We start from the raw sequence: 12122 nt of genomic DNA, 5'->3' as shown, positions 1-12122 counted from the left end.
AGGATGGTGCATTGTCTTGTCCCGTGGGTGTGGAGAATGACAATAACGGGATCAGAATGCGTTTAGTATGCTTTTTTGGGGTTCAACCGAAGTGAAAAAAATGCATTTTTGGCGATTTTTGTAGCATCAAAATGGCACCCTGGGTGCCGGGAATGACAATAACGGGATCAGAATGCGTTTAGTATGCTTTTTTGGGGTTCAACCGAAGTGAAAAAAAAATGCATTTTTGGCGATTTTTGTAGCATCAAAATGGCACCCTGGGTGCCGGGAATGACAATAACGGGATCAAAATGCGTTTAGTATGCTTTTTTGGGGTTCAACCGAAGTGAAAAAAAAATGCATTTTTGGCGATTTTTGTAGCATCAAAATGGCACCCTTAACGAGTTCAGAACCACTTGTAACCATTGTAGGATGGTGCATTGTCTTGTCCCGTGGGTGTGGAGAATGACAATAACGGGATCAGAATGCGTTTAGTATGCTTTTTTGGGGTTCAACCGAAGTGAAAAAAATGCATTTTTGGCGATTTTTGTAGCATCAAAATGGCACCCTGGGTGCCGGGAATGACAATAACGGGATCAGAATGCGTTTAGTATGCTTTTTTGGGGTTCAACCGAAGTGAAAAAAATGCATTTTTGGCGATTTTTGTAGCATCAAAATGGCACCCTTAACGAGTTCAGAACCACTTGTAACCATTGTAGGATGGTGCATTGTCTTGTCCCGTGGGTGTGGAGAATGACAATAACGGGATCATAATGCGTTTAGTATGCTTTTTTGGGGTTCAACCGAAGTGAAAAAAATGCATTTTTGGCGATTTTTGTAGCATCAAAATGGCACCCTGGGTGCCGGGAATGACAATAACGGGATCAGAATGCGTTTAGTATGCTTTTTTGGGGTTCAACCGAAGTGAAAAAAAAATGCATTTTTGGCGATTTTTGTAGCATCAAAATGGCACCCTTAACAAGTTCAGAACCACTTGTAACCATTGTAGGATGCTGCATTGTCTTGTCCCGTGGGTGTGGAGAATGACAATAACGGGATCATAATGCGTTTAGTATGCTTTTTTGGGGTTCAACCGAAGTGAAAAAAATGCATTTTTGGCGATTTTTGTAGCATCAAAATGGCACCCTGGGTGCCGGGAATGACAATAACGGGATCAGAATGCGTTTAGTATGCTTTTTTGGGGTTCAACCTAAGTGAAAAAAATGCATGTTTGGCGATTTTTGTAGCATCAAAATAGCACCCTTAACGAGTTCAGAACCACTTGTAACCATTGTAGGATGGTGCATTGTCTTGTCCCGTGGGTGTGGAGAATGACAATAACGGGATCAGAATGCGTTTAATATGCTTTTTTGGGGTTCAACCAAAGTGAAAAAAAAAATGCATTTTTGTCGATTTTTGTAGCATCAAAATGGCACCCTTAACAAGTTCAGAACCACTTGTAACCATTGTAGGATGCTGCATTGTCTTGTCCCGTGGGTGTGGAGAATGACAATAACGGGATCATAATGCGTTTAGTATGCTTTTTTGGGGTTCAACCGAAGTGAAAAAAATGCATTTTTGGCGATTTTTGTAGCATCAAAATGGCACCCTTAACGAGTTCAGAACCACTTGTAACCATTGTAGGATGGTGCATTGTCTTGTCCCGTGGGTGCCGGGAATGACAATAACGGGATCAGAATGCGTTTAGTATGCTTTTTTGGGGTTCAACCGAAGTGAAAAAAATGCATTTTTGGCGATTTTTGTAGCATCAAAATGGCACCCTTAACGAGTTCAGAACCACTTGTAACCATTGTAGGATGATGCATTGTCTTGTCCCGTGGGTGTGGAGAATGACAATAACGGGATTAGAATACATTTAGGGTGTTTTTTTGTGGTTCAACCGAAGTGAAAAAAATGCATTTTTGGCGATTTTTGTAGCATCAAAATGGCACCCTTAACGAGTTCAGAACCACTTGTAACCATTCTAGGATGGTGCAATGGAATGTCCCCTAGATGTAGATAATGATAATAACGGGATTAGAATACATTTAGGGTGTTTTTTTGTGGTTCAACCGAAGTGAAAAAAATGCATTTTTGGCGATTTTTGTAGCATCAAAATGGCACCCTTAACGAGTTCAGAACCACTTGTAACCATTGTAGGATGCTGCATTGTCTTGTCCCGTGGGTGTGGAGAATGACAATAACGGGATCAGAATGCGTTTAGTATGCTTTTTTGGGGTTCAACCGAAATGAAAAAAATGCATTTTTGGCGATTTTTGTAGCATCAAAATGGCACCCTTAACAAGTTCAGAACCACTTGTAACCATTGTAGGATGCTGCATTGTCTTGTCCCGTGGGTGTGGAGAATGACAATAACGGGATCAGAATGCGTTTAATATGCTTTTTTGGGGTTCAACCAAAGTGAAAAAAAAAATGCATTTTTGTCGATTTTTGTAGCATCAAAATGGCACCCTTAACAAGTTCAGAACCACTTGTAACCATTGTAGGATGCTGCATTGTCTTGTCCCGTGGGTGTGGAGAATGACAATAACGGGATCATAATGCGTTTAGTATGCTTTTTTGGGGTTCAACCGAAGTGAAAAAAATGCATTTTTGGCGATTTTTGTAGCATCAAAATGGCACCCTTAACGAGTTCAGAACCACTTGTAACCATTGTAGGATGGTGCATTGTCTTGTCCCGTGGGTGCCGGGAATGACAATAACGGGATCAGAATGCGTTTAGTATGCTTTTTTGGGGTTCAACCGAAGTGAAAAAAATGCATTTTTGGCGATTTTTGTAGCATCAAAATGGCACCCTTAACGAGTTCAGAACCACTTGTAACCATTGTAGGATGATGCATTGTCTTGTCCCGTGGGTGTGGAGAATGACAATAACGGGATTAGAATACATTTAGGGTGTTTTTTTGTGGTTCAACCGAAGTGAAAAAAATGCATTTTTGGCGATTTTTGTAGCATCAAAATGGCACCCTTAACGAGTTCAGAACCACTTGTAACCATTCTAGGATGGTGCAATGGAATGTCCCCTAGATGTAGATAATGATAATAACGGGATTAGAATACATTTAGGGTGTTTTTTTGTGGTTCAACCGAAGTGAAAAAAATGCATTTTTGGCGATTTTTGTAGCATCAAAATGGCACCCTTAACGAGTTCAGAACCACTTGTAACCATTGTAGGATGCTGCATTGTCTTGTCCCGTGGGTGTGGAGAATGACAATAACGGGATCAGAATGCGTTTAGTATGCTTTTTTGGGGTTCAACCGAAATGAAAAAATTGCATTTTTGGCGATTTTTGTAGCATCAAAATGGCACCCTTAACGAGTTCAGAACCACTTGTAACCATTGTAGGATGGTGCATTGTCTTGTCCCGTGGGTGCCGGGAATGACAATAACGGGATCAGGATGCGTTTAGTATGCTTTTTTGGGGTTCAACCGAAGTGAAAAAAATGCATTTTTGGCGATTTTTGTAGCATCAAAATGGCACCCTTAACGAGTTTAGAACCACTTGTAACCATTGTAGGATGCTGCATTGTCTTGTCCCGTGGGTGTGGAGAATGACAATAACGGGATCAGAATGCGTTTAGTATGCTTTTTTGGGGTTCAACCGAAATGAAAAAAATGCATTTTTGGCGATTTTTGTAGCATCAAAATGGCACCCTTAACGAGTTCAGAACCACTTGTAACCATTGTAGGATGGTGCATTGTCTTGTCCCGTGGGTGTGGAGAATGACAATAACGGGATCAGAATGCGTTTAGTATGCTTTTTTGGGGTTCAACCGAAGTGAAAAAAATGCATTTTTGGCGATTTTTGTAGCATCAAAATGGCACCCTGGGTGCCGGGAATGACAATAACGGGATCAGAATGCGTTTAGTATGCTTTTTTGGGGTTCAACCGAAGTGAAAAAAATGCATTTTTGGCGATTTTTGTAGCATCAAAATGGCACCCTGGGTGCCGGGAATGACAATAACGGGATCAAAATGCGTTTAGTATGCTTTTTTGGGGTTCAACCGAAGTGAAAAAAAATGCATTTTTGGCGATTTTTGTAGCATCAAAATGGCACCCTTAACGAGTTCAGAACCACTTGTAACCATTGTAGGATGGTGCATTGTCTTGTCCCGTGGGTGTGGAGAATGACAATAACGGGATCAGAATGCGTTTAGTATGCTTTTTTGGGGTTCAACCGAAGTGAAAAAAATGCATTTTTGGCGATTTTTGTAGCATCAAAATGGCACCCTGGGTGCCGGGAATGACAATAACGGGATCAGAATGCGTTTAGTATGCTTTTTTGGGGTTCAACCGAAGTGAAAAAAATGCATTTTTGGCGATTTTTGTAGCATCAAAATGGCACCCTTAACGAGTTCAGAACCACTTGTAACCATTGTAGGATGGTGCATTGTCTTGTCCCGTGGGTGTGGAGAATGACAATAACGGGATTATAATGCGTTTAGTATGCTTTTTTGGGGTTCAACCGAAGTGAAAAAAATGCATTTTTGGCGATTTTTGTAGCATCAAAATGGCACCCTGGGTGCCGGGAATGACAATAACGGGATCAGAATGCGTTTAGTATGCTTTTTTGGGGTTCAACCGAAGTGAAAAAAAAATGCATTTTTGGCGATTTTTGTAGCATCAAAATGGCACCCTTAACAAGTTCAGAACCACTTGTAACCATTGTAGGATGCTGCATTGTCTTGTCCCGTGGGTGTGGAGAATGACAATAACGGGATCATAATGCGTTTAGTATGCTTTTTTGGGGTTCAACCGAAGTGAAAAAAATGCATTTTTGGCGATTTTTGTAGCATCAAAATGGCACCCTGGGTGCCGGGAATGACAATAACGGGATCAGAATGCGTTTAGTATGCTTTTTTGGGGTTCAACCTAAGTGAAAAAAATGCATGTTTGGCGATTTTTGTAGCATCAAAATAGCACCCTTAACGAGTTCAGAACCACTTGTAACCATTGTAGGATGGTGCATTGTCTTGTCCCGTGGGTGTGGAGAATGACAATAACGGGATCAGAATGCGTTTAATATGCTTTTTTGGGGTTCAACCAAAGTGAAAAAAAAAATGCATTTTTGTCGATTTTTGTAGCATCAAAATGGCACCCTTAACAAGTTCAGAACCACTTGTAACCATTGTAGGATGCTGCATTGTCTTGTCCCGTGGGTGTGGAGAATGACAATAACGGGATCATAATGCGTTTAGTATGCTTTTTTGGGGTTCAACCGAAGTGAAAAAAATGCATTTTTGGCGATTTTTGTAGCATCAAAATGGCACCCTTAACGAGTTCAGAACCACTTGTAACCATTGTAGGATGGTGCATTGTCTTGTCCCGTGGGTGCCGGGAATGACAATAACGGGATCAGAATGCGTTTAGTATGCTTTTTTGGGGTTCAACCGAAGTGAAAAAAATGCATTTTTGGCGATTTTTGTAGCATCAAAATGGCACCCTTAACGAGTTCAGAACCACTTGTAACCATTGTAGGATGATGCATTGTCTTGTCCCGTGGGTGTGGAGAATGACAATAACGGGATTAGAATACATTTAGGGTGTTTTTTTGTGGTTCAACCGAAGTGAAAAAAATGCATTTTTGGCGATTTTTGTAGCATCAAAATGGCACCCTTAACGAGTTCAGAACCACTTGTAACCATTCTAGGATGGTGCAATGGAATGTCCCCTAGATGTAGATAATGATAATAACGGGATTAGAATACATTTAGGGTGTTTTTTTGTGGTTCAACCGAAGTGAAAAAAATGCATTTTTGGCGATTTTTGTAGCATCAAAATGGCACCCTTAACGAGTTCAGAACCACTTGTAACCATTGTAGGATGCTGCATTGTCTTGTCCCGTGGGTGTGGAGAATGACAATAACGGGATCAGAATGCGTTTAGTATGCTTTTTTGGGGTTCAACCGAAATGAAAAAAATGCATTTTTGGCGATTTTTGTAGCATCAAAATGGCACCCTTAACAAGTTCAGAACCACTTGTAACCATTGTAGGATGCTGCATTGTCTTGTCCCGTGGGTGTGGAGAATGACAATAACGGGATCAGAATGCGTTTAATATGCTTTTTTGGGGTTCAACCAAAGTGAAAAAAAAAATGCATTTTTGTCGATTTTTGTAGCATCAAAATGGCACCCTTAACAAGTTCAGAACCACTTGTAACCATTGTAGGATGCTGCATTGTCTTGTCCCGTGGGTGTGGAGAATGACAATAACGGGATCATAATGCGTTTAGTATGCTTTTTTGGGGTTCAACCGAAGTGAAAAAAATGCATTTTTGGCGATTTTTGTAGCATCAAAATGGCACCCTTAACGAGTTCAGAACCACTTGTAACCATTGTAGGATGGTGCATTGTCTTGTCCCGTGGGTGCCGGGAATGACAATAACGGGATCAGAATGCGTTTAGTATGCTTTTTTGGGGTTCAACCGAAGTGAAAAAAATGCATTTTTGGCGATTTTTGTAGCATCAAAATGGCACCCTTAACGAGTTCAGAACCACTTGTAACCATTGTAGGATGATGCATTGTCTTGTCCCGTGGGTGTGGAGAATGACAATAACGGGATTAGAATACATTTAGGGTGTTTTTTTGTGGTTCAACCGAAGTGAAAAAAATGCATTTTTGGCGATTTTTGTAGCATCAAAATGGCACCCTTAACGAGTTCAGAACCACTTGTAACCATTCTAGGATGGTGCAATGGAATGTCCCCTAGATGTAGATAATGATAATAACGGGATTAGAATACATTTAGGGTGTTTTTTTGTGGTTCAACCGAAGTGAAAAAAAATGCATTTTTGGCGATTTTTGTAGCATCAAAATGGCACCCTTAACGAGTTCAGAACCACTTGTAACCATTGTAGGATGCTGCATTGTCTTGTCCCGTGGGTGTGGAGAATGACAATAACGGGATCAGAATGCGTTTAGTATGCTTTTTTGGGGTTCAACCGAAATGAAAAAAATGCATTTTTGGCGATTTTTGTAGCATCAAAATGGCACCCTTAACGAGTTCAGAACCACTTGTAACCATTGTAGGATGGTGCATTGTCTTGTCCCGTGGGTGCCGGGAATGACAATAACGGGATCAGGATGCGTTTAGTATGCTTTTTTGGGGTTCAACCGAAGTGAAAAAAATGCATTTTTGGCGATTTTTGTAGCATCAAAATGGCACCCTTAACGAGTTTAGAACCACTTGTAACCATTGTAGGATGCTGCATTGTCTTGTCCCGTGGGTGTGGAGAATGACAATAACGGGATCAGAATGCGTTTAGTATGCTTTTTTGGGGTTCAACCGAAATGAAAAAAATGCATTTTTGGCGATTTTTGTAGCATCAAAATGGCACCCTTAACGAGTTCAGAACCACTTGTAACCATTGTAGGATGGTGCATTGTCTTGTCCCGTGGGTGCCGGGAATGACAATAACGGGATCAGGATGCGTTTAGTATGCTTTTTTGGGGTTCAACCGAAGTGAAAAAAATGCATTTTTGGCGATTTTTGTAGCATCAAAATGGCACCCTTAACGAGTTTAGAACCACTTGTAACCATTGTAGGATGGTGCATTGTCTTGTCCCGTGGGTGTGGAGAATGACAATAACGGGATCAGAATGCGTTTAGTATGCTTTTTTGGGGTTCAACCGAAGTGAAAAAAAAATGCATTTTTGGCGATTTTTGTAGCATCAAAATGGCACCCTTAACGAGTTCAGAACCACTTGTAACCATTGTAGGATGGTGTATTGTCTTGTCCCGTGGGTGTGGAGAATGACAATAACGGGATCAGAATGCGTTTAGTATGCTTTTTTGGGGTTCAACCGAAGTGAAAAAAATGTATTTTTGGCGATTTTTGTAGCATCAAAATGGCACCCTTAACGAGTTCAGAACCACTTGTAACCATTGTAGGATGGTGCATTGTCTTGTCCCGTGGGTGTGGAGAATGACAATAACGGGATCAGAATGCGTTTAGTATGCTTTTTTGGGGTTCAACCGAAGTGAAAAAAAATGCATTTTTGGTGATTTTTGTAGCATCAAAATGGCACCCTTAACGAGTTCAGAACCACTTGTAACCATTGTAGGATGGTGCATTGTCTTGTCCCGTGGGTGTGGAGAATGACAATAACGGGATCAGAATGCGTTTAGTATGCTTTTTTGGGGTTCAACCGAAGTGAAAAAAAATGCATTTTTGGCGATTTTTGTAGCATCAAAATGGCACCCTTAACGAGTTCAGAACCACTTGTAACCATTGTAGGATGGTGCATTGTCTTGTCCCGTGGGTGTGGAGAATGACAATAACGGGATCAGAATGCGTTTAGTATGCTTTTTTGGGGTTCAACCGAAGTGAAAAAAATGCATTTTTGGCGATTTTTGTAGCTTCAAAATGGCACCCTTAACGAGTTCAGAACCACTTGTAACCATTGTAGGATGGTTGCATTGTCTTGTCCCGTGGGTGTGGAGATTGACATTAACGGGATCAGAATGCGTTTAGTATGCTTTTTTGGGGTTCAACCGAAGTGAAAAAAATGCATTTTTGGCGATTTTTGTAGCATCAAAATGGCACCCTTAACGAGTTCAGAACCACTTGTAACCATTGTAGGATGGTGCATTGTCTTGTCCCGTGGGTGTGGAGAATGACATTAACGGGATCAGAATGCGTTTAGTATTGTGAACGACATAAAATAACGACATTCAAAATGTTGCGCAATAAAGATAATGTTGCCCGACATGAAATGATGCATGAAATAAAAAATGCTGCGTGACATGAAAAATGTTGCACGATATGAAAAATGTAGCACGAAAGTAAAAATGCTGCGCAGCATAACAAATGCTAAGCTACGTTAATAGTTGTACTACATAAAAATGTTTCGTGACATATAAAATGTTGTTTGTCATGAAAAATGTTGCACGACATGGAAAATGATGCACGACATGGAAAATAGTGCAAGGCATGAAAATGTTGCAGGATACGACAGTTTTTTCAAAATACATGAAAAATATAACGCAACTTTAAAAATGTTGCATGATATGACAATTGTTACACGACACGAAACATGTTGCGTGAAATGAAAAATATTTCACAACATGGAAATTATTTCACGACATAAGAATGATTAACGACACACAAATGTTGCGTGAGAAAAAAAAAGTTGCACGACATTAAAAATAATAAATGGCATAAAACATGTTGCGAAATATTGAAAATGTTGCACGACGTAAAAATGTTGCATGACAGAACAAATTTAAACTTAATGAAAATTTTTGTATGACACCAAAAATGTTGCGTGACAATGAATATGTTGAAAAATGTTGCGCGATCGGCAAAACGAATGTTGCACGCCATGGAAAATGTTGCATGACATGAAAAATGTTGCACGAAACGACTTATTTCGCGTGAAATAATAAAAACTCGGTTGCTCGGAATGAGAAATATTGCTCAACATGTAAAATGTCACATGACACGAAAAACGTTGTATGGCATGGAAAATGTTGCACGACGCAATAAATGTTGCGTAAAATGAAAAATTTTACACGACACGAAAAAGTTGCTCACCACCAATAATATACCGTGAAAAATGCACTGAAAATATGTTGAACGATTGAAAAATGTGCGACTTTTTTCTAATAATCCTTGAAAAATGCTCTTCTACTGCGTAGTCCTCAGATTTACTGTCCTGCCCGTGTTTTTTTTTTAGTCAGAGGAGCGTAGCGACGGGCATGCATTTACTAAAAGCATTTTAAGAAGAATATTATCTTCACTATCATTTGAGAAACGCTTTTTTACTGGGTAGCCCTCAGATTTACTGTTATGCCCGTGTTTTTTTTTAGTCAGAGGAGCGTAGCGACAGATATGCATTTACTATAAGCTTCTTTCCTCCATTAACCTTTGAAAAACGTTTGTCTACTGCAGGGTGCCTTCCATTCATTTTGCCTAAACAAATGTTTTATTAAATTATAGAATAATAAGATATTATAATGATATTTTGTATGTGTACGTAACAAGAAAAGATTGTAATGTTTGTGTTTGATGCATAAAACCTGCAAATTTAGCTTTGGCAGAGTCACAATGAGCGATTTTCTAATCGCCGCTTCGCGAAGAGTGAAGAGCGAAGAGTGGGTGAGATAAATGACAAAATCGCTTATTGCGACACTCGTGTAGCAAAATTGGCAGGTATTATGTGTCAAACACAAACTTCACAGTCTTTTCTTGTTGCTTACACAAACAAAATACTACTATAATATCTTATTATTCCATAATTTAATAAAACATTTTTTTATCCAAAATGAATGGAAGGCACCCTGGTCTACTGCTTTGCTCTCTGATTTATTGTCCTTCCCGTGTTTTTTTAGTCAGAGAAGTATAGCAACGAACATTCGTTTACTAAAAGGTACTTAAAGCATCGGTCTTCGATGTACGTTAATTTGCTGTTTTTGCAGGTTTTTAGCATTTAGCTATTCGTACTTTTCAGCTTTTTGTGCTGTTCAGGCTTCTGTGCTGTTCAGCCTTTCTTGATTCAGCGAGAGCTCCCTCTTCGATTTGATGTGTTCATTTTTGTTCTATTTACGTCAAACAAATCGGCTGCTCTTTTATTCACCGTGAAGATGATTTTCCTCAGCTCAGTCCACCGAGCAAATTTTAAATTGAGTACTACAAGATGACGTCACGCATGAAGTCTTTGACAGTTCAGTGGTAAAATTCACCGGACTTAGATTTTTTTTCGAAAAAATATTTTTGATTTTTTTTTTTTTTTAATTCTTTATTTAAGAGATTTTTAGCCTTAGGCTAGTTCATCTCTAAACAAATATTTTTGATGTTTCGAGTTTTCATTTAAAAAATAACGAGGCGATGAAAAGAAAAATTATTGAAAAAATCCACTCAACAAAATATCGGCTAAGTCTATGTAAACAGTACCACCACCTCGTAAGGCCACTCGTACGAACCACCCTTCCACCTTGGAAAAAACAAGAGGTAACGGAAATGCACCGAAGCCCATTCCACCGGGTTTTCAAACTTGTAATTATGACAAGAACTTTCCGTCACTTCCAGGATCATCTAAAACCCCAGATGTCTCAGTTTTTCGGCCAGAAAAGCAGCTGAATAATCAGCAAGAACATGCCCCCATGTTCACGTTTTCTGGTATTGTGGATAGTTTCTTCAGTATATTCAATGTCTCTGACTCAACGAGGAGCATTATTAATTTAGTGCTGCCAATGGTGAAAACTCTTTTGAAGCAACTAGCTTCTAGGTGGTCCTTCCTTGCATCGATCATATCCTTTGATGGATAATTCTCCGAATGAGGTCGGGGATATGATCTCTGTTCTTCAGTGGAACTGTAGAAGTCTTATGCCAAAACTTGACACATTTAAATTTTTAGTTAACAATTTACTTTCTGATGCATTTGCCCTTGTAACGTTTTACGTTTATTTGTAAATAGTTTTTCGTTGAAATCTAATTTAATTAACAATTAAATCCTTTTTATGTCAAGTTTGCTAAGAAATGAAATATTTCAACCGTGTAAATAAAATCAGACCATTACTGTGTCGATTTTACAACTTTGCCATATTTACTGTATCTAGGCTACAACTTCGCCATAAAAGCTCAACTTATAGTGAGCTGTATTATATTGTACATGCTTTCTGGAGGCGCCATGAAGTCCGTCGCCATTCGAAAGGTTTGGCGCAACTCTCGAATAAAGAGAGAGTTTTTAAAAGATGACCTATCTGAATAGAAAAAGGTCGTTAGGAATTTTCCTGCTCGCAAAATTATTCTGACTCATCCATTTCGCTTTCGAATCGGCTGGATAACAGAAGTGCGCGAATTACTTTACGTTCTCGAGTTATATTAAATCAAATTGATTTTGTGCGATAAGTTTCTCTAAAGGTACTAAATGGCAGCCCTACTTTTGCTCAATAAAACAGATGAAATTATCCTTAATAAATAAAAAAAATCTCCTTAAAATAGATCGTGTTGCTCCTTAAATGATTGATCAAAATACGTCAAAAATCTTAAAATGCTCAGTAAATATTTAAAGTACGCTCCCTAAAATAGAGAAAACTGTACAATAAGCATTTGAAAATGCTCCTTAGTATGCACCGCTTTGCACCATTTTGAAGTGTAATTGTACCATATATCATC

The sequence above is a fragment of the Ochlerotatus camptorhynchus genome, unplaced genomic scaffold (genome assembly GCF_037179485.1).
Source record: "Ochlerotatus camptorhynchus isolate MF236.1 unplaced genomic scaffold, CSIRO-AGI_Acam_v1.1 ptg000067l, whole genome shotgun sequence".
In the NCBI taxonomy this organism is placed as follows: Eukaryota; Metazoa; Arthropoda; class Insecta; order Diptera; family Culicidae; genus Ochlerotatus; species Ochlerotatus camptorhynchus.
This window is presented reverse-complemented; position numbering follows the sequence as displayed.